This window comes from Hyla sarda, chromosome 3 (genome assembly GCF_029499605.1).
Source record: "Hyla sarda isolate aHylSar1 chromosome 3, aHylSar1.hap1, whole genome shotgun sequence".
Classification (NCBI taxonomy): domain Eukaryota; kingdom Metazoa; phylum Chordata; class Amphibia; order Anura; family Hylidae; genus Hyla; species Hyla sarda.
The window spans coordinates 108,470,269-108,495,043 of record NC_079191.1 but is presented as its reverse complement, the minus strand read 5'-3'; positions in this window follow the sequence as shown (position 1 = coordinate 108,495,043).

Sequence of the window (24,775 nt, the reverse complement as noted above, 5' to 3'; positions counted from 1 at the left end):
TGGATGGGCAAGTAGGCAGGGAGAGATGTTTTAGGGTCAGTTTAGGGCTCACTCTCCCTGTCCCCCTCAGTTGGTCATGACAAGAGGAAGGTTAAAAAAAAACTCATACTAGAGGTAAAAATTCCTTCCCGACTCCAAATATGGCAGTCAGAATAAATCTCTGGATCAACCGTCTGTCCCTATAAATCTAGTATTCATAACCAGCAATCTTATTACTCTCCAAAAATGCATCCAAACCCCTTTTGAACTCTTTTACAGAGTTCACCATGACCACCCCCTCTGGCAGAGAGTTCCATGGTCTCACTGCTCTTACAGTAAAGAACCCCCGTCTGTGCTAGTGTTGAAACCTTCTTTCCTCAAGACATAGAGGATGCCCCCTTGTTATAGATACAGTCCTGAATATAAATAGATCATGGAAGAGATCTCTGTACGGTCCCCTGATATATTCATACATAGTTATTAGGTCACCCATAACCCTTCTTTTTTCTAAACTAAATAACCCTAATTCTGATAATCTTTCTGTTTACTGTAGTCCTATTTCCCATATTACCCTGGTTGCCCGTCTTTGTACCCTTTCCAACTCCACTATATCTTTCTTGTACACTGGTGCCCAATACTGTACACAGTATTCCATGTGTAGCCTGACTAGTGAATTGTACAGCGGTAGAATTATTTCCTTGTCGTGGGCATCTATGTCCCTATTGATGCACCTCATGATTTTAATTGCATTGACAGCAGCTGCCCGACACTGGTCACCACAGCTAAATATACTGTTAACTAAGACTCCTAAATCCTTTTTCATGTCAGTTGTCCCAAGTGTTCTCTAACTTAATACATAATCCAAGCCTGGATTTTTCCTCCAAATGTGCATAACATTACATTTATCGGTGTTGAACCTCATCTGCCACTTCCCAGCCAAACCTCCAACCTATCCAGATCCATTTGTAACAGTGCACTGTCCTCTATAGTGTTTACCACTTTACAGAGTTTAGCATCATCTGCAAAGATTGCTACTTTACTATTCAACCCCTCTATAAGGTCATTAATGAACATATTAAATAGAATTGGACCCAAGACTGACCCCTGTGGTACCCCACTAGTAACAGTCACCCAATCAGAATAAGTACCATTTATAACCACCCTCTGTTTCCTATCACTGAGCCAGTTACTTACCCACTTACACACATTCTCCCCCAGCCCAATCCTTCTCATTTTATGCACCAACCTTTTATGTGGTACCGTATCAAATGTTTTGGAAAAATCCAGATATATACGACATCCAGCGATTGCCCCTGGTCAAGTCTGGAGCTTACCTACTCATAAAAGCTGATCAGGTAAGTTTGACAGGACCGATCCCTCATAAATGGAGTCACACATATATTTTTATCAAGATATTCCAAAATAATATATCTTAGAAAACCCTCTAACAATTTACATACAAGGAAGGTTAAACTAACAGGTCTATAATTCCCGGGGTCACCTTTTGAACCCTTTTTAAATATTGGCACCGTATTTGCCATGCACCAGTCCTGTGGAATAGTGCCTGTTACTATTGAGTCCCTGAATAACAAAAATAGGGGTCTGTCTATTACATTACTTAATTCCTTTAGAACACAGGGGTAAAAGCCATCTAGACCTGGTGATTTGTCTATTTCGATTTTTTGTAGGCAGCACTGTACTTCTTCCTGGGTTAGACAGGTGACTGTACTGGGGAGTTTACCTTTTCACACTGTATTTCACCTGGCATTTCATTTTCCTCGGTGAATACAGTGGAGAAAAATTTGTTTAATATATTTTCTTTTTCTTGATCCCTCTCTATAATTTCTTCCTCATCATTTTTTAAAGGGCCTACACTTTCATTTTTAACCTTTTTGCTATTTATACAGTGAAATAACATTTTAGGGTCAGTTTTACTCTCTTTGGCAATGAGTCTTTCTTTCTCTATTTTTGCAGCTTTTATCTGTTTTTTTTTTACATATTTTACTTTTTTCTCTATAGTTTTTAAATGCTTCTTCATTGCCATCCTGTTTCAGTAGTTTAAATGTATTGCCCCATTAACATTTTTATTCATCCACATTGGTTTTCTTTAATTCCTGACCCTTTAACCCCTTAAGGACCAAGCCCATTTTCACCTTAAGGACCAGGCCAATTTTATTTTAGCGTTTTTGTTTTTTCCTCCTCACCTTCTAAAATCCATAACTCCTTTATATTTCCATCTACAGATCCATATAAGGGCTTGTTTTTTGCATGATCAATTTTACTTTGTAATGCAACCTCTCATTTTACCATAAAATGTACGGCAAACCCCCCCCCAAAAATTTTTTAGGGAGGAAATTTGTATGAAAACCAAAATTTTGCACATTTTGGAGGGTTTCGTTTTCACACTGTACAATTTACGGTAAAAATGGCATGTGTTCTTTATTCTGTTGGTCAATACGATTAAAATGATACCCATGGCTAGATACTTTTCCATTTTTTGTACCGCCTTAAAAAATCTAAAACTTTTTGTACAAAATCAGTAATCTAAAATCGCTCTATTTTGACCACCTATAACTTTTTCATTTTTCTGTATATAGGGCGGTATGAGGGCCCATTGTTTGCGCCGTCATCTGTACTTTTTATTGATACCACATTTGCATATATAAAACTTTTAGATTATTTTTTATACATTTTCTTTGGAATAAAATGTGACAAAAAAGCTTCATTTTTTTATTTTTTTTATTTTTTACGTTTACACCGTTCACCTTACGGGATCATTAACATTATATTTTGATAGTTTGGACATTTACGCACTCGGCCATGTCAAACATGTTTATTAAAAAAAATGCTTTTTGGGGGTAAAATGGGAAAAACTGATCATTTTCATTTTTATTGGGGGAGGGGATTTTTCCCTTTTTTTTTTTTTTTACATTTTTTAACTTTTTTTTAACACTTTTTATGTCCCTTTAGGGGACAATCTATAGCAATCATTTGACTGCTAATACTGTTCAGTGCTATGCATAGGACATAGCACTGATCAGTATTATCGGCTATCTTCTGCTCTGGTCTGCGTCCTGGTCTGTGAAGTACTGCCAAACCAGAACGTACATTTACATCCGTGGTCGTTAAGGGGTTCCCATAAGGTATATACCTCTTACAGTGAGAATTTAAAATATTCTTAAAAGTCTTCCATTGTCTTGCCTTCCTAAAGTTCATTGTTTTTGTGGCCCCTTGAGAGGTTCCCTTATTGCAGAACAAATTATAATGTATCATATTATGATCACTATTCCCTAGGTGTCCTTTTACCTGCACATTAGTTACTCTGTAAGGTCTGTTGGTTAATATGAAGTCCAGTAGGGTGCCCCCTCTGGTCGGTCCCTGCACCATTTGGGACAGATAATTATCTTTAGCTATAGTCAGAAACCTGTTTCCTTTAGTCACAGGTCTCAGTCTCCCAGTTTATTTGTGGATAGTTAAAGTCCCCCATTATTACCACATCATTTTGATTTGCTGCGTTGTTTATTTGCCTCAGTAATTGATTTTTTGCCTCTTCCATTATGTTTTGTGGCTTATAGCAAACCCCATCAGATTTTTATCATTTTTATTTCCATATATTTCGACCTATAATGACTCCACATTATCATTTCCCTCCCATACATCCTCCCGGCCTTCAGACTGGACTTTACTTAAAGACAAACTCCTCCCCCTTTCCGTTTTGTCTGATCCTTCCTGAATAGGAACCCTGTATGTTGACCGCCCAGTCACAGTTATCATCCAACAAAGTCTCTGTTATACCCACTATGTCATAATTTTCCTCAGACATTATCAACTCCAGTTCTTCAGTTTTGTTGGTCAGACTTCTGGCATTAGTCAACATGCAATTCAAAGGTGTATGTTTTATTTTCCTATGGTTCCTATCCCTATTAACTATTCTAAGGCCTCCCTCCATTCCACCTCCAGGTAATAATTCCCACTGCTCTATCTACACTATCTGCCCTCTCTATGTTTTAGATTCCCTCCCCCCAGTCCCTAGTTTAAACACTTCTCCACCCATCTAGCCATCTTCTCCCCCAGCAAAGCTGCACCCTCCCCATTGAGGTGCAGCCCGTCTCTACAGTAGAGCCGGTAACCGACAGCGATGTCGGCCCAGTTCTCCATGAACCAAAACCCCTCCTTCCTACACCAGCTTCTGAGCCACTTGTTTACCTCCCTGATCTCCCGTTGCCACTCTGGTGTGGCTTGTGGAAAATATTAACTTGGAGGTCCTTTCCTTAAGCTTGCAGCCTAAGGAGTCCCTGAAATCATTTTTAAAGGACACTTTAAAGGACCTACCTCTTACATTGTTATTGGTGCCGATATGTACCATGACTGCTGGGTCTTCTCCAGCCCCACCCAGCAGCCTGTCAACCCGATCCGCGATGTGCCAAACTCGAGCGCCAGGAAGACAACACACTGTTCGGCGATTGCGGTCTTTGTGACAGACCGCCCTGTGTGTCCCCCTAATAATAGAGTCCCCCACCACCAGAACCTGCCTGGCCTGCCCTGCACTCCTCCTTCCCTCATTATTGGAGCAGACACCCCCTGGTGGTCAGAGACAGTGTCTTTCTGCAGTACTGCTATCTCTGAAATGTCATCCCTCTCATCTGCCAACCAGGCAAAATTGTTGGGGTGTGCAAGTTCAGAACTAGCCTCCCTGACACTTTTCCCTCTACCCCGTTTTCTAACTGTAGCCCAGCTGGATGCCTTAATGTCCTGCACCTCTGTACAGCTATCCTCCCCCACCTCTACCCCCGAGAGTGCTTGCTCAATGAGCAGGAGACTCCTCTCCATGTTGTCAATGCGTCTCATTGTTGCCAGTTGCTCCTCTAGATCCATGCCAGTTGCTCCTCTAAAGAAGTTGCGGTACTTGGATACACTTATTGGATCACCTACAGTGCAATTGTGGGTGTCTGACGAGTGAAAATGGCAGCCAGAGCTCTATTTAACTGCTCCATGCCACTCTGGGGATCTTCTTGTTTAGTTTGCTCAAAGAGGCAGGCTATATACAGTGCGGATCAAATGTTTGGGCACCCCTGGTAAAAATTTGTATTAATGTGCATAAAGAAGCCAAGGAAAGATGGAAAAATCTCCAAAAGGCATCAAATTACAGATTAGACATTCTTATAATATGTCAACAAAAGTTAGATTTTATTTCCATCATTTGCACTTTCAAAATAACAGAAAACAAAAAAATGGCATCTGCAAAAGTTTGGGCACCCTGCAGAATTTATAACATGCACTGCCCCCTTTGAAAAGATGAGACCTGTCAGTGTCATGGATTGTTCTCAATCATCATCTGGGAAGACCAGGTGATGTCAATCTCAAAGGTTTTAAATGCCCACACTCATCTGACCTTTCCCCAACAATAAGCACCATGGGTTCTTCTAAGCAGTTGTCTAGAAATCTGAAAATAGTTGACGCTCACAAAGCTGGAGACGGCTATAAGAAGAGAGCAAAACATTTTCAGATGTCAATGTCCTCTGTTTGGAATGTAATTAAGAAATGGCAGTCATCAGGACCAGTGGAAGTTAAAGCAAGATCTGGAAGACCAAGAAAAATATCAGACAGAACAGCTTGCAGGATTGTGAGAAAAACAATTCAAACCCCAAGTTTGACTGCACAATCCCTCCAGAAAAATCTGGCAGACACTGGAGTTGTGGTACACTATTCCACTATAAAGAGAAACTTGTACAAATATGGTCTTCATGGAAGAGTCATCAGAAGAAAACCTCTTCTACATCCTCACCACAAAAATCATCATTTGAACTTTGCAAATGAACATATTGACAAGCCTGATGCATTTTGGAAACAAGTTCTGTGGACCAATGAGGATAAAATTGAACTTTTTGGCCAGAATGAGCAAAGGTACGTTTGGAGAAGAAGGGAAACAGAAATTAATGAAAATAACCTTTGTCCAACTGTTAGGCATGGGGTGTGGATCAATCATGCTTTGGGGTTTTATTGCAGCCAGTGGCAAAGGGAACATCTCACGAGTAGAAGGAAAAATTGATTCAATAAAATTTCAGCAAATTTTGGATGCTAACTTGATGCCATCTGTGAAAAAGCTGAAGTTAAAGAGAGGATGGCTTCTACAAATGGATAATGATCCTAAACACACCTTGAAATCCACGGGGGATTACATCAAGAGACGTAAACCTAAGGATTTGCCATGGCCTTCACAATCCCCTGACCTAAACATAATTGAAAATCTATGGATAGACCTTAAAAGAGCAGTGCATGACAGGCAGCCCAGAAATCTCAAAGAACTGGAAGACTTTTGTAAGGAAGAATGGGCAAAGATACCTCAAACAAGAATTGAAAGACTCTTGGCTGACTACAAAAAACGTTTACAAGCTGTGATACTTGCCAAAGGGGGCAGTACAAGATATTAACTTTGTAGGGTGCCCAAACTTTTGCAGATGCCATTTTTTTGTTTTCTGTTATTTTGAAAAGTGTAAATGATGGAAATAATATTTTGAAAGTGTAAATGATGGAAATAAAATCTAACTTTTGTTGACATATTACAAGAATGTCAAATCTGTAATTTGATGCCTTTTGGAGATTTTTCCATAGTCTAAAATAAATAAAAGATGTCAAAGTAAATTTGATCACACAAAAAACAAGCCCTCATAATGGTCTGTGAATGGAAAAACAAAAGAGTTATGGCTCTTAGAAGGTGAGGAGGAAAAAACAAAAATGCTAAAAAATTTAATTGGCTTAATCTGTAACAAAGAACAAATTAAAAAAAAAACACACTGGTCACATCAACACAAATCTTTACCATGGCAATTTAATTATTATTATTTTTTTTGAGCCAAAGACTGAAGTGGATTCACAGGGAATGGAATATATAAAGAATTCACCTACATGCATTTCTGACTTTAGCTTAAAACTTCAAACAACTAAAACAGAAAGCTGTGTGTTTATTAAACAAGCATGCCACAAATTACTCCATTTCACAATATTGGCCTCAAAGAATTTGTACAAACAATATGTTTACCCGTTGACTAGATCTATCGATTTTAAAGTTAAAGCTTCTACATTCTGGTGGCATTTTTCATCTACAATAGAGTGAGGTGCAAAGGAAGGGGTGTTACTACAGCGTTACTATTGTGGTAACAAGATTTGTTCAGAATACTGTACATGCTTATAGTTTGAATGGGCTGTAAAGAACACATTTCTGTTTTATTTCCAGGGATGGGGGTTCTAGGCTGATTCTTGAAGGCTGTTCCCAGAGATACAACACTTACAATTGTGTTCACATCAATTTCCTTCCTTACGCCTTTAACTGATCACAAGTCTTATTCCATGAATGCAAGGCTGAAGATAACAGCTTCTGCTTCATTTATACAAATCTGGTTAATTAGATATTTTCAAAGAACCATAACAAATACAGGAATGTTCAATACAAATATATAAATACAATGACAACCCTTTAATAAGTGATATATGGCAGTCTTACCTCTTGAGCAAACTTACATTAGACTATTTTCACAGACATAAAAAACAGGGGGACTAACATTAAGCCCCTACTTAAAGGGGTACTCCACCCCTAGACATCTTATCCCCTATCCAAAGGATAGGGGTTAACCACATAAGGATGCAGGTCATACAGGTACGCCCTGGTATTTAAGGACTCAGGGCATACCTGTACGTCCTGAGTCCCGTTACTAGGGTTTAAACCGTTCTCATGAGCGGAGAACCCTTTAAACCCAGTGGGTCCCGACTGCGATCTGCAACCAGGACCCAAGGTTAATACCGGGCATCACCAATCAGGCCGATGCCTGGCTTTAACCCTTTAGATGCTGCTAGCAATGTTGATAGCGGCATCTAAAATGAAATCACAGCAAGGAAGGGGTTACATCACAAATGCAGCCATGATCTAAGTGGTGATCTGCTGATATTGATGTTGCTAAAGGGAAGGAAGAGAGGGAATTACATTTTTTTAAAAAAGCAGCACTGGAGCACATGTGAAATCTACCCAAAAACTTAATGGCAGGTAAGAGATAAGAGGGACCTCTGAATGAGACTTTAGAGCTTTTTGTCTTAGGTAAAAGCAATTACTTCTTAATAAAGAGATTTGCATATATGTTTAAAATATACTTTCAAATTGTGGGGGGTTGTTTTAAATGACAGTAGTCCTTTATAGTTACTATACAATAATTTTTTATTTTTTGCAATTACATAATACTGGTGTTTTCCTTTGCGGCAAAGGGGCCTTTGGAAACTGGTTCCTTTGAATCATTGATAGCTGCACCCAATAATAGAATAATGGCATAACCAATAATGCCACATAAGGATTGAAACAAGACAGAGAAGAGAGAATTGCGCAAGAGCAAGAAATAAAGTAATAATATTTGCCATTTTTCAATTAAGTGAGTGATCAGTAATATTGTGATGCAATCATAGAAACACTATGGAGAATACATTTTGGCATGCAATTTTTGAAGCCTAAAAAAAAGTCAGTAGCAGATTTTATGTGACATTTTATTTTTATGTGTTTTCGCATTTGATACTTTGATAAAAGATAGACCACTTTGCACTTATTTTATCATGCAAATGTATCAACAATGTATTCTTTTAGAATTCTCACTCTATGAAAGTCTTTAGTGTTTGAGTAGCATTCACTTACCCATTATAATAAAAACTACAAAAGTGTCAGAGCCACATCTATTGAAATAATCTGTTACCTTTAGAAACTGGAGAAGACCTAGTTTATGAAAAGCTAAATTTTTACAGCCTGAGTAAAATCAGTAAGTCACATGGTTTATAGTCCAATGGTGCGGGACAAGCGAGGGACCACTTGTAATCTCATATCGCTAGCTTTTCAGTTGTTGTTTTTTTTTTGTGTGTGTTTCTTCAAAAATACTGTACCAGTTTATACATGGATTTAAATGGCCACATTAGCACTAGGAAATGTTAATATTTACTCTTTTATTTATTTTCCATTTAAAAACTGCACACTGGAATTGGGAAATACCTAAGGGATCAGCGTTTGCTTTACAGACATTAAGTTTTAATTAGTGAGATTTACATTCAAAGCTCTTGTGTACTTTTCATCAAAGCCGCTGTATTTTAGTAGCTTAATCTCAATTAAAATATAGCCCATAAGGATTTTAAAAACTTGGAAGGATATTCACACAGAAACAAGGGTGTACTGAATTGTATGTTTTTGTTGTTGTTGAAAATGAGGATACAAGTATGTTATTACATCTAATTAAGAAACATTTAGCTTCATTGTAATCTAGTCAAAAATCCTGTTCCTGCTAAATATTAAATTGCTTTATCGTGGCCAGTCATTTAATATATCCACATCCACATTAGATTTGATATATAGAAATCCTAAAGTGGGCAGTAGTGATGAGAGGCATTGCACACATTCGAATTTGCGATATTTAGCGAACATATAGACGAATATTCGTCTTATATTCATGAATTTTGCGTATTCGTTATATTCGCATATGCGAATATTCGTATCTGCGAATATTCGCATATTCGCGTATTTGAGGAAGAAAACAGTGAGGGGGTGGGCAACTTTACTATTGGTTGCTAGGGCTGTTGTTGATAACCTCTGACAAGTGTATTTGCATCATTCTAATTGGCCCACAAGTGAAAAGAAGGAATATGCAAATATTCACATATGCGAATATGTGCATATGCAGAAAAAAGTGCATATTTGTAATTTCGAATATATAGCAAATATATTCGCAATATTCGTGAATTCGCGAATTTGTGATATTCGCTATAAAAATTTGAAATGCGAATATTCGCATCCAACACTAGTGGGCAGCAAAGGTGCCTCAGAGGTTAGCACAATTGCCTTGATGTACTGTGGTCGTTGATGTGAACTTAACCAAGAAACACATGCATGGATTTTTAATAATTTACTGTCAAAGATGTATAAAGATTTGCAGATTACTTCATTAACAGTTGTGGCTAAATAGGCTCATATATTTTATAGAAGTGTATATTTAAAGGGGTACTAGCGTGGAAAACGTATTATAATTTTTTTTTAAATCAACTGGTGCCAGAAAGTTAAACAGATTTGTAAATTACTTCTATTAAAAAAAATCTTAATCTTTCCAGTACTTTTTAGGGTCTGTATACTACAGAGCAAATGGTTTTCTTTTTGGAACGCAGAGCTCTCTGCTGATATCATGACCACAGTGCTCTCACCTGACCTCTGCTGTCCATTTTTGGAACTGTCCAGAGCAGCATATGTTTGCTATGGGGATTTTCTCCTACTCTGGACAGTTCTAAAAATGGTCAGAGATGTCAGCAGAGAGCACTGTGGGCATGATGTCAGCAGAGAGTTCTGTGTTCCAAAAAGAAAAACATTTCCTCTGTAGTATTCAGCAGCTAATAAGTACTGGAAGCATTAAGATTTTTTAATAGAAGTAATTTACAAATCTAATGTGCAAGGAGAAGGTGAAAAAAGTCGGCAGACTCACCAAGGCTTCTTTTTTCAGGGTTGCTTCTTTATTAAATACTCACATACAAAACTTTGTGCGAAAGGGGAGAGAGGATCACATGAAGTGGGGTATTCACTGTCAGGCGACAGAATCTGGCCAGAAGAAGCTCGACTACCGAGTGAAACAGATTCTGTCGCCTGACAGTGAATACCCCCCTTCATGTGATCCTCTCTCCCCTTTCGCACAAAGTTTTGTATGTGAGTATTTAATAAAGAAGCAACCCTGAAAAAAGAAGCCTTGGTGAGTCTGCCGACTTTTTTCACCTTCTCCTTGCACATTGTATTTGACTCGTCTTACAAGTCAGAGCACTACCTCAGCTTCGGGGATTACTCCTATTCATCCTAGATCCAGGTCCTCTTCAGTGGTCAGCAGCAGTGCCGGACATTGATATCTCTGTTTTTTGCCTAATTTACAAATCTGTTTACCTTTCTGGTACCAGTTGATTTAAAAAAATAAAGTTTTCCACAGGAGTACCCCTTTGAAGGGGTACGCCACTGGCTAGCGTGGAACTAAATGTGCTGAACGCTGTTTTCGCGATGCTGGGGTCGGTCACGCCCCCTAGTGATGTAACGGCCACACCTCCTGACAACCGTCACCGCCCCTTCCATAGGCTTGCATTCAGGGGGAGTGGCCATGACACCACAAGGGGACATGGCTGACCCCCGCAGCGCGAAAACAGCGTTCAAAACATTTAGTTCCACGTTGGCCAGTGGAGTACCCCTTTAACCTTTTGAGCTTAGCTATTTTCTTGTACTCAGTCTTTATTCAAATATTAATTTACATTTATTTTGATATGCAGGCACAGTATATTTTAAGAAAAGTGTGTTGGTAGCAGAATAATCCAAGTCTTGTCAATTATGTAGCAGCAAACGTGGAGCGAATGCCATATGGTCTGAGCACTATCAGGTTCTAAAAAGTTTTGACCCATCTCTTTTTCGGGAAGAGAGGGGTTGGACTAGGAACTTCTGCAACCATTGATTGGAAGAATCATGTGATCAAAGCATCAATTACATGGGTTCAATAAATGCAGAAATATTAACCCTCTACACTCTGTAAGACCTAGATATGGTGCAATGCACATAAATACATTTTCAATTATTGTCCAGTACACACATACACATGTATGCATTATGCAATCCTTTGACTCTCAGCCACATGACAACTTTCTCAGGATAGTTTCTGGACTATGGTAGTGGGACACTTGTTTTTCTCTCTTACTCTCTGCCATGTATTCTGTGCACTCCTATTTTTCCAACCCTTAGTTTTTCTACCAGCTCCAGTGGGAGGCAAAGATGAGGGTTAAAAATATTATTATTATTTTTTTTTTTTGCATAGCTGTACAGAGTACCACCCTCATCTGTTCCTTTGATTTTGTTATTAGTGACTGGCAAAGCAGAGGGACTGCTGTCTTTTACCTGAGTCTTCCACCTTTACTTTTAAGCTTCTGGCTAAAAAAGCTGGAGCATAGAAAATTGAAGGTAGAGTTTATGTGAAATGAAAAGAAATCACAGAAAAAGTTCATTCATCAAATGAAAAATAGAATCACATTAGATGTATAACTTCTAGCAATTACACTCTGTTATAGGGTTATTACTAAGACTGCATTTTGTAAATAGTACCCAGTACAGCATTCAGTTGATCACTACCATGTGTTACGCCGAGCACTCCGGGTCCCCGCTCCTCCCCGGAGCGCTCACAGCGTTCTCCTGTTCGCAGCGCCCCGGTCAGACCCGCTGACCGGGTGCGCTGCGATAATGTCCCTAGCCGCGGATGCGATTCGCGATGCGGGACGCGCCCGCTCGCGGTGCGCATACCGACCTGCTTACCAGACTCGCTCCCTGTCTGTGCTCTCCCGGCGCACGCGGCCCCGCTCCCTAGGGCGCGCACGCGCCGGTTCTTTGCGATTTAAAGGGCCGGTGCGCCACTGATTGGCACATGGTTTTTAATTAGTGTGTTCACCTGTGCACTTCCCTATATTCCCTCACTTCCCCTGCACTTCCTTGCCGGATCTTGTTGCCATTGTGCCAGTGAAAGCGTTCCTTATGTATCCCTAGCCAGTGTTCCAGACCTCTTGCCGTTGCCCCTGACTACGATCCTTGCTGCCTGCCCTGACCTTCTGCTACATCCGACCTTGCTCTTGTCTAATCCCTTGTACCGCGCCTATCTCAGCAGTCAGAGAGGTTGAGCCGTTGCCGGTGGATACGACCTGGTTGCTACCGCCGCTGCAAGACCATCCCGCTTTGCGGCGGGCTCTGGTGAAAACCAGTAGCAACTTAGAACCGGTCCACCGACACGGTCTACGCCAATCCCTCTCTGACACAGAGGATCCATCTCCAGCCTGCCGAATCCTGACAGTAGGTCCGGCCATGGATCCCGCTGAGGTCCCGCTGCCAGTTGTCGCTGACCTTACCACGGTGGTCGCCCAGCAGTTGCAACAGATAGCGGAACAAGGCCACCAGCTGTCTCAACTGACCGTGATGCTACAGCAGCTTCTACCACAGCTTCAGCAACGATCTCCTCCGCCAGCCCCTGCACCTCCTCCGCAGCGAGTGGCCGCATCCAGCCTCCGTTTATCATTGCCAGACAAGTTTGATGGGGACTCTAAACTTTGCCGTGGTTTTCTCTCGCAATGTTCCCTGCATTTGGAGATGATGTCGGACCAATTTCAAACTGAAAGGTCAAAGGTGGCTTTCGTGGTCAGTCTTCTGTCTGGGAAAGCCCTGTCATGGGCCACGCCGCTCTGGGACCGCAATGATCCTGTCACTGCCTCCGTACACTCTTTCTTTGCGGAGATTCGAAGTGTCTTTGAGGAACCAGCCCGAGCCTCTTCTGCCGAGACTGCCCTGCTGAACCTGGTCCAGGGTAATTCTTCAGTAGGCGAGTACGCCATCCAATTCCGTACTCTCGCCTCCAAATTGTCCTGGAATAGCGAGGCCCTCTGCGCGACCTTCAAAAAAGGCCTATCCAGTAACATCAAAGATGTGCTGGCCGCACGAGAAATCCCTGCTAACCTGCATGAACTTATTCATTTGGCCACCCGCATTGACATGCGTTTTTCCGAGAGACGTCAGGAGCTCCGCCAGGATATGGACTTTGTTCGCACAAGGCCGTTTCTCTCCCCGACTCCTCTCTTCTCTGGTCCGCTGCAATCTGTTCCTGTGCCTTCCGCCGTGGAGGATATGCAAGTAGACCGGTCTCGCCTGACACCTCAAGAGAGGACACGCCGCCGCAATGAGAACCTATGCCTGTACTATGCCAGTACCGAACACTTCTTGAAGGATTGTCCTATCCGACCTTCACGTCAGGAAAGACACACTCCGATTCTGCACAAAGGTGAGACAGCTCTAGGTGTGAACTCTGCTTCTCCACGTCTTACTGTGCCGGTGCAGATTTCTTCTTCTAACTTCTCCTTCTCAGCTGTGGCCTTCTTGGATTCCGGATCTGCAGGAAATTTTATTTTGGCCTCTTTCGTTAACAGGTTCAACATCCCAGTGACCAGTCTCTCCAGACCCCTCTACATCGCCTCAGTTAATGGTGAAAGATTGGACTGTACTGTGCGTTACCGCACAGAACCCCTCTTAATGTGCATTGGACCCCATCACGAAAAGATTGAATTTCTGGTACTTTCTAACTGCACCTCTGAAATTCTTCTTGGACTACCTTGGCTTCAACGCCATTCCCCTACCCTTGACTGGACCACCGGGGAAATCAAGAACTGGGGTACTTCTTGCCACAAAAAATGCCTTATGTCTGCTCCCAGTCCTGCCAGTCAAAACCCTATGGCTCCTTCGATACCAGGTCTCCCCAAGGCCTATCTGGACTATGCTGATGTTTTTTGCAAAAAACAAGCAAAGACTTTGCCTCCTCACAGGCCTTATGACTGTCCTATTGATCTCCTCCCTGGTACTACTCCACCCCGGGGCAGAATCTATCCTCTGTCTGCTCCGGAAACACAAGCCATGACGGAGTACATCCAAGAAAATTTAAAAGGGGATTTATCCGCAAGTCTTCCTCCCCTGCCGGAGCAGGGTTCTTCTTTGTCTCCAAAAAAGACGGTTCCTTACGTCCATGCATTGATTACCGCGGTCTTAATAAAATCACTATAAAAAATCGCTATCCCCTGCCTCTTATCTCGGAACTCTTTGACCGCCTACGTGGTGCCAACATCTTTACCAAATTGGATTTAAGAGGTGCATATAATCTCATTTGCATCAGGGAAGGGGACGAGTGGAAGACCGCGTTTAACACCAGAGATGGACACTTTGAATATCTGGTTATGCCCTTTGGGCTTTGCAATGCCCCTGCCGTCTTCCAGGACTTTGTAAATGAAATTTTTCATGATTTATTATATACCTATGCTGTGGTCTACCTGGACGATATTTAGATTTTTTCTTCTAACCTAGAAGAACACCGCCGTCATGTCCGCATGGTTCTTCAGAGACTCCGGGACAATCAGTTATATGCCAAGATGGAGAAATGTCTGTTTGAATGCCAATCTCTTCCCTTCCTAGGATATTTAGTCTCTGGCCAGGGACTCCAAATGGACCTGGACAAACTATCTGCCGTGTTGGATTGGCCACGCCCCTCGGGACTCCGAGCTATCCAACGTTTCTTGGGGTTTGCCAATTACTACAGACAATTTATTCCACATTTTTCCACCATTGTGGCCCCAATTGTGGCCCTAACCAAGAAAAACGCCAACCCTAAGTCCTGGCCTCCTCAAGCGGAAGAGGCGTTCAACCGTCTCAAAACTGCCTTTTCTTCTTCTCCCGTACTCTCCAGACCCGATCCATCTAAACCCTTCTCACTGGAGGTAGACGCCTCTTCGGTGGGAGCTGGAGCTGTACTCCCACAGAAAAACTCTTCCGGACATGGTGTTATTTGCGGTTTCTTTTCTAGGACCTTCTCTCCGGCGGAGAAAAACTACTCCATTGGTGATCGAGAACTACTGGCCATAAAACTGGCCCTCGAGGAATGGAGGCACCTGCTGGAGGGGTCCAAATACCCAGTTATTATATACACTGATCACAAGAATCTCTCTTATCTTCAGTCTGCCCAACGGCTGAATCCTCGCCAGGCTAGGTGGTCGTTGTTCTTGGCCCGTTTTAACTTTGAGATTCATTTTCGCCACAACAACATTAGGGCTGATGCCCTCTCTCGTTCCTCGGATGCCTCTGAAATGGAAGCCTCCCTGCAACACATTATTCCTCCTGACTGTCTGATCTCTGCTTCCCCAGCTTCCATCAGACAAACTCCTCCTGGAAAGACCTTCGTCCCTCCCCGCCAGCGCCTCAGGATTCTCAGGTGGGGACACTTCTCATACCTCGCCGGCCATGCTGGCGTCAAAAAATCCATCCAGCTCATTTCTCGTTTTTATTGGTGGCCTACCCTGGAAGCAGATGTTGCTGATTTTGTTCGGGCTTGTACAGTCTGTGCCCGGGACAAGACTCCTCGCCAGAAGCCTGCCGGTCTCCTTCATCCTCTGCCTGTTCTTGAGCTACCATGGTCTCAGATTGCTATGGACTTTATTACAGACTTGCCTTTATCCCATGGCAACACAGTTATTTGGGTGGTCGTTGATCGTTTCTCCAAGATGGCACATTTTATTCCTCTTCCAGGTCTTCCTTCTGCGAAACAGATGGTGAAACAATTTTTTGTGCACATTTTTCGCCTTCACAGGCTTCCTACGCATATCGTCTCGGATAGAGGCGTTCAATTTGTGTCGAAATTCTGGAGGGCCCTCTGTAATCAGCTTAAAATCAAATTAAACTTCTCGTCTTCCTATCATCCCCATTCCAATGGGTAAGTGGAGAGAATTAATCAGGTTCTTGGTGACTATTTGCGACATTTTGTTTCCTCCCACCAGGATGATTGGGCCGATCTCCTACCATGGGCCGAATTCTCGTACAATTTCAAGGTCTCTGAGTCCTCCGCTAAATCCCCATTCTTTGTGGTGTACGGCCGTCACCCTCTTCCCCCCCCCTCCCCACTCCCACGTCTTCTGGTTTGCCCGCTGTTAATGAGGTGACTCGGGACTTCTCCACCATCTGGAAAGAGACTCAAAAATCTCTCATACAGGCCTCATCCCGGATGAAGAAACATGCCGACAAATAAAGAAGAACTCCTCCTGTCTTTTCTCCTGGAGACAAAGTGTGGCTCTCCGCCAAGTATATCTGCTTCCGTGTCCCCAGTTATAAACTGGGACCACGTTATCTTGGACCTTTTAAAATCAAATGCCAAATCAACCCTGTCTCCTACAAACTCCTTCTTCCTCCTTCTCTCCGTATTCCCAATGCTTTTCATGTCTCTCTCCTTAAACCACTTATCCTTAAACGCTTCTCTCCTAAGGTTGCTGGTCCTACTCCTGTCTCCGGGTCCTCAGACATCTTCTCGGTTAAAGAAATTCTTGCATCCAAGACGGTCAGAGGTAAAAAAAAATGATTGTAGATTGGGAGAATTGCGGTCCGGAGGAGAGGTCATGGGAACCCGAGGATAACATCCTTGACAAGGACCTTATCTACAAATTTTCAGGTTCTAAAAAGAGGGGGAGACCCAAGGGGGGGTGGATACTTTTACGCCAAGCGCTTCGGGTCCCCGCTCCTCCCCGGAGCGCTCACAGCGTTCTCCTGTTCGCAGCGCCTTGGTCAGACCCGCTGACCGGGTGCGCTGCGATAATGTCCCTAGCCGGGATGCGATTCGCGATGCGGGACGCGCCCGCTTGCGGTGCGCATCCCGACCCGCTTACCAGACTCGCTCCCCATCTGTGCTCTCCCGGTGCGCGCGTGCGCTGGTTCTTTGCGATTTAAAGGGCCGGTGCGCCACTGATTGGCGCATGGTTTTTAATTAGTGTGTTCACCTGTGCACTTCCCTATATTACCTCACTTCCCCTGCACTTCCTTGCCGCCTCTTGCCATTGTGCCAGTGAAAGCGTTCCTTGTGTATCCCTAGCCAGTGTTCCAGACCTCTTGCCGTTTCCCCTGACTACGATCCTTGCTGCCTGCCCTGACCTTCTGCTATGTCCGACCTTGCTCTTGTCTAATCCCTTGTACCGCGCCTATCTCAGCAGTCAGAGAGGTTGAGCCGTTGCCGGTGGATACGACCTGGTTGCTACCGCCGCTGCAAGACCATCCCGCTTTGCGGCGGGCTCTGGTGAAAACCAGTAGCAACTTAGAACCGGTCCAACGACACGGTCCGCGCCAATCCCTCTCTGACACAGAGGATCCACCTCCAGCCTGCCGAATCCTGACACCATGCCAGCTTCCATGACAATAAAAAGCTATTATTATTGCTGGTAAAAGCCACATATGACTATAGATGTGTATATATGCCATTCAGGTGAATAGCTGACCATTTAAGTCACAGGTTAGGTTTGCCAGCACAAGAGTTGCACTTACAGACTGCCTCCCCATTGTGGCTAATAGAAGCATCCTTAGCTAAGGTATCACTTAAAGTGTATCTGTCATTAGTATAAACTGTTTATACAATGTAGACAATAACATTATAGGTACATTTGTAATATACATTGGTTAAAAAAATTGTAATTTTTTCCCTGCAGCTATTGCCTGTGTGTCTTTATGAGGCCAAGTACAGGAAGTTAGGGTGGACAAGCAGGGCTCTGTGCGCTGAGGACAAGCAGGGCTCTCTATACTGAGGACAAGCAGGGCTCTGTACATTGAGGACAAGCAGGGCTCTGTACATTGAGGACAAGCAGGGCTCTGTGCAGTGATGACAAACAGTGCTCTGTACATTGAGAACAAGCAGGGTTCTGTACACTGAGGACAAGCAGAACTCTGTACATTGAGAACAAAGTAGGGCTCTGTACACTGAGGACAAGCAGTGCTCTGTACACTGAGGACAAGTATGGCTCTGTACACTGAGGACAAGCAGGGGTCTTTGCAGTGATGACAGGCAGGGCTCTGTACACTGGGGACAAGCATGGCTCTGTACAATGAGGACAAGCTGTGCTCTGTACACTGAGAACAAGCATGGCTCTGTACACTGAGGACAAGTAGGGCTCTGTACGTTGAGGACAAGTAGGGCTCTGTGCTCTAAGAACAAGCAGGGCTCTTTACACTGAGGACAAGCAGGGCTCTGTGCTCTAAGAACAAGCAGGGCTCTTTACACTGAGGACAAGCAGGGCTCTGTGCACTGAGGACAAGCAGGGCTCTGTACGCTAAGGACAAGCAGGGCTCTGTACACTAAGGACAAGCAGGGCTCTGTACACTGAGGACAAGCAGGGCTCTGTACGTTGAGGACAAGCAGGGCTCTGTGCACTAAGAACAAGCAGGGCTCTGTACACTGAGGACAAGAAGGACTCTGTGCACTAAGACTCTGTGACATGCTCCTGGCTCACACAGCAGGATGATTGACAAACCAGGAGCCTGAACAGAGCCCTACTTGTACTGCACTCACTTTCTGTATTTGGTCTCAATATACTGCAGCTCCCAAGGTTAGCAGCACTCATGCAGCACCAGACCATGACACTTCCACCACAATGCTTTACTGTAGGCAAGACACATTTGTACTCTTCACCTGGTTGCCACCACACACGCTTGACACCATCAGAACCACATAAGTTATCTTGGTCTCACTGGATCACAGGACACGATTCCACTAATCCGTGCCCTTAGTCTGCTTGTCTTTAGCAAACAGTTTACAGGCTTTCTTCTACATCATCTTTAGAAGAGGCTTTCTAATGCGATGGCAGCCATGCATAGCTATTTGGTGTAGTGTGCTGCATATGGTTTGAGCACTGACAAGCTGATCCCCCCCCCACCCCCCCCCCACCCATTCGACATCTGCAGCAATGCTATATATGTCTATTTTCCAAACACAGACTCTGGAGATGATATTGAATATGTGCACACAATTTCTTTAGTCGAACATGGCGAGGCCTGTTCTGAGTTAAAACCTATCTTGTTAAACTGCTGTATGGTCTTGTCCACAGTGCTGCAGCTCAGTTTCAGGGTCTTGGCAATTGTCTTATAGTCTAGGTCATCTTTATGTAGAGCAATCATTCTTTTTTTGGCAATTGTCTTATAGTCTAGGTCATCTTTATGTAGAGCAATCATTCTTTTTTTTACATTCTTAGAGAATTCTTTGCTATGAGGTGCCATGTTGAACTTCCAGTGAGCAGTATTAGAGAGTGTGAGAGCGATAACACCAAATTTTAGACAACTGCTCCCTAATCATACCCGAGACCTTGCAACACTAACGAAAAACATGACACTGGGTAGGGAAAATGGCTAATTGGGCCCAGTGTTTGTACTAGAGGTATAGACCGGAATGGCTGTGTGTTGAGTTATTTTGAGAGAGCACAACATTAAACACTGTTACACAGGCTTTACACTCACTACTTTACATTGCAGCAGAGTGTAATTTTTTTCAATGTTATAACATGAAAATATATCAAATAAATTAACAAAAATGTAAGGTGTGTACTTATTTATGGGAGTTACTATATATATATATATATATATATATATATATATATATATATATATATATATGCCATGGCAGTGTGCACCCGTGTATTAGGCTGTTGTGCTGGCTATCTTTCTCTTTTTTCTTGTATGTACAATTCAGGGGGAAATGGCACCCTCTTTAGCTGTGCACCCCTCCCCCTTTCTCACAGGTGGAGTTTTAAATGGATCCAGCATGTCACCCAGTCAGAGGCTATATGCCCAGCAGAGGTGAGTGGATAGTTGAGTGTTAGGCTCAGAATTTGTGCTAGGTTCCCATCCTAAATGAGGCCACCTCCCCGTGGTGGATGGGGGACACGTTTTGATCAAAAAGTGCGCTAAGAGCCTAAATTTTTTTGACCAATGTGTGCTGCTGCAATCCTCTTTTTTGTATACTATATATATATATATATATATATATATATATATATATACAGGGTGGGCCATTTATATGGATACACCTTAATAAAATGGGAATGGTTGGTGATATTAACTTCCTGTTTGTGGCACATGATGGGGGAAACTTTTCAAGATGGGTGGTGACCATGGCGGCCATTTTGAAGTCGGCCATTTTGAATCCAACTTTTGTTTTTTCAATAGGAAGAGGGTCATGTGACACATCAAACTAATTGGGAATTTCACAGGAAAAACAATGATGTGCTTGGGTTTAACATAACTTTATTCTTTCATGAGTTATTTACAAGTTTCTGACCACTTATAAAATGTGTTCAATGTGCTGCCCATTGTGTTGGATTGTCAATGCAACCCCCTTCTCCCACTCTTCACACACTGATAGCAACATCGCAGGAGAAATGCTAGCACAGGCTTCCAGTATCCGTAGTTTAGGGTGCTGCACATCTCGTATTTTCACAGCATAGACAATTGCCTTCAGATGACCCCAAAGATAAAAGACTAAGGGGGTCAGATCAGTCGACCTTGGGGGCCATTCAACTGGCCCACGACGACCAATCCACTTTCCAGGAAACTGTTCATCTAGGAATGCTTTGACCTGACACCCAAAATGTGGTGGTGCACCATCTTGCTGGAAAACTCAGGAAACGTGCCAGCTTCAGTGCATAAAGAGGGAAACACATCATCTTGTAGGCCACTGGATATGCAAAATTGCTACATGATGATGTGTTTCCCTCTTTATGCACTGAAGCTGGCACGTTCCCTGAGTTCTTCCAGCAAGATGGTACACCACCACATTATGGGTGTCAGGTCCGAGCATTCCTAGATGAACAGTTTCCTGGAAAGTGGATTGGTCATCGTTGGCCAGTTGAATGGCCCCCAAGGTCTCCCGATCCGACCCCCTTCATGCTGTGAAGATACGAGATGTGCAGCACCTGAAACTATGGATACTGTAAGCCTGTGCTAGCATTTCTCCTGTGGTGTTGCTATCAGTGTGTGAAGAGTGGGAAAAGAGGGTTGCATTGACAATCCAACACAATTTTGAACACATTTTATAAGTGGTCAGAAACTTGTAAATAACTCACATCATTGTTTTTCTAGTGAAATTCCCAATAAGTTTGATATGTCACATGACCCTCTTCCTATTGAAAAAACAAAAGTTAGATTAAAAATGGCCGACTTCAAAATGGCCATGGTCACGACCCATCTTGAAAAGTTTCCCCCCCTCACATATATTAATGTGCCACAAACAGGAAGTTAATATCACCAACCATTCCCATTTTATTAAGGTGTATCCATATAAATGGCCCACCCTGTGTGTATATATATATATATATATATATATATATATATATATATTTATATATGTTTTTTTTTTCATACTTTTTTCCCTTCAAGGTTTTGAAATTATAATTGTACAACAAAATGCACATAGACTGCATAATAAATACACTGAAAGGATAGAGAAAGAAATAATGAACCCTTGTGAGTATTTACTTGTGTGTTGAGGCCATATAGGGTTGAAAAGAATGAATAAGGAGTAGGTGGAGTCAAGTTTATAAAGACGAACATGTTGGAGCTGTTGTACTTTCGTAATTTTATATATGATTGTCATGGAGTCTAACAAAAAGTTATTTTGTCCTCTAGGGAAATCTATATGATTTATTGCAAAATCAATGTCAGGTTTTCTTGATTAAAAGGAGGTTCTCGTCTGCCTTTTTTTTCTTTTTTTAGCTCAAAGCAGATCAGAGCCTCCTCCCTCTTCCTGCTTTCAGCAAGGAGGACTCTTGCTCTGTGATTTACACTTCCTATACAGAGGATTTACTGATTTTGTGCAAGCTTCTAACATTTTGCTGTCACGCTGGGCAGGGATAGAGTGCAGCCCTAGTCTTGCCCACTCCCTCTGTCCCTGCCTACTTGCATACCTGTCCTAAATAACGGGTTGACAACCATGGAGATGGTCCCTTCTTCAATAAGTGAGGGACAGTCAAAAAGTCAAAACAATAAAATACAATACAGTAGGATGTCAGGGAACAGCTAGAGGCACACAAACTAACAAAAATAAAACTAAACAAACACACAGAAAAGAGAGGTCAGACAGGCCAGTTCCGCAACTAGAAAATATGAGGTACAAAATACAAGGCAAAGAGAGAGGTCACAAAGCAGAGCCGGAATCAAAAGCCAAAAATACAGAGAACAATATTGCTGGTTACTGGAAGTAAACTTCTTTCACTGGCAACAAGACACTGAATGAGCTGGACTTAAGCAGCTGAGTCCACAGGTGCAGACTAAGCCTGGAAATTACTCACAGCCCAGACTGGCTAAGGCATAGCCAATAGAAAATCTCAATGGGTGTATAAAGGTCCCATTAAACACACTTGGTGAGGTCTATCCTGCGATCAACAAAATCAAATAGTAAAGTGTAATTAATTACACTAGCGTAAAACTTAGCTTTACATTTTTAGCGATTTAAACATACACCAAAACAAACCTGAGTAAACCAGACAAAACAAAGCTCAGGGAAGGTTAACCCTTCGAGTTCTTACACTTGCATGACTCACTAACAGTACCCTGTACAGCTTGCACACAAGCAGCAGAACCCATGTGTCATATTTACATAAAGATGAGGTTCCTGGCAGATAGTGATTCTGTGTAGATGGTGTGCGTTGTCAGCAGCAGCCCGTCCTTTGCTTCAAAGTAAGCAAAGGTATTCTTTACCTAAACAACAAGCAGTAGACAAGAGGCAGAGAAAAACAGCTTATGGATATTTAAAATAGTGTATAACTTTACATGCTATACAATTTAACTGATTATGGAGATGGGAATACCCCTTTAACCCCATATGGACGCAGGGCATACAGGTACGCCCTTGCGTCCTGGTACTTAAGGATGCAGGGAATACCTGCTTGCCAGTTACCGGGATTAAATCATTCTCACTAGTGGAGGATGCTTTAAACCCTTTAGGTCTTGACTGCTATCCACACAAAGAAAACTACACTCCACTCTTCGCAAATCAGGGCCACTGTCTTTAATGCCTTCTTGATGGGTCATGTCCCTGTATAGGTTATCATTGTCAGTACTGATTGAAAAGAGCCAGATCATGAATTTGCATGCATATTTTTAAAGGCAGTAGCCAACAAAAAGTATCCATGTAATAGAAATCTTATTCACATATCCATAAAAGGAATTACAGAGCAATGGGCAAATGTAGAGTTCTAAGCGAAGATGCTCCTGAAATGTTACATTATTGAAAACAGTCATCACTAAAGAGCTTTGAACAACTAAAATAGTGACATCTTTAAATGGGTACTCCGGTGGTAAAAAAATTTTTTATCAACTGGTGCCAAAAAGTTAAATAGATTTGTAAATTACTTTTATTAAAAAATCTTTACCCTTCTAGTACTTTTTAGCAGCTGTATACTACAGAGGAAATTCTTTTGTTTTGGAAAAATGTTTTTGTCTTGTCCACAGTGCTCTCTGCTGACACCTGATGCCCGTATCAGGAACTCTCCAGAGCAGGAGAAAATCCCCATAGCAAACCTATGTTGCTCTGTACAGTTCCTGACATGGACAGAGGTGTCAGCAGAGAGCACTGTGGACAAGACAAAAAAGAAATTCAAAAAGAAAAGAATTTCCTCTGTAGCATACAGCTGCTAAAAAGAACTGGAAGGGTAAACATTTTTTAATAGAAGAAATTTACAAATCTGTTTTACTTTCTGGCATCAGTTTATAAAAAAAAAAGTTTTCCACCAGAGTACCCATTCAATCCAAACATAACTTGGTTCGTCACAATACTGTATCTATAAACCTCTGCACAAACACTTAACAATAAGATATTTTTTAAACAGATTTTTTTAAACACTTCATGGTTTATTATGTACAATTAGTATTACACAAATATTTAAATGCATAATTGTTTGGATACAAATAAATAGTCTTCTCTTTCACTTCATCCACTGCAGCATTGATCATATCAGCAGTAATCTGTGCTTTTCTATGGAGACTTTATGCAATATAAGCAACTGCCAACAGTTTTTAACAAGCAAAGAAAGGAGCCCGCTTGGATCTTGCATTCATTGTTTCTGCATGTGGCTCTCCTTTGTGTTTGGTCATTAATCTGATCATACTTCATATGCTGAAAGTGTTACAGAGAACTTAAAAGTGGAAATGAATTTTCTTGCAGATGAATGCAGTAAACTGCCGCCTCAGACCATAACAATTGATTCTACTGGTTCATTTGTCTAATGGCCCAGCTATGTTATAAACAATATGAGATACATGTCAGTGCTAGTGAATTTATATCCCAAGATAACAATACATAAATAATTAAGCAACACTTTTCATTCTTTGGGAAAATAGCAGAATGTATCCAGATTCCTTGAAAAAAATATTTATCTATTTATTTATCTAGTT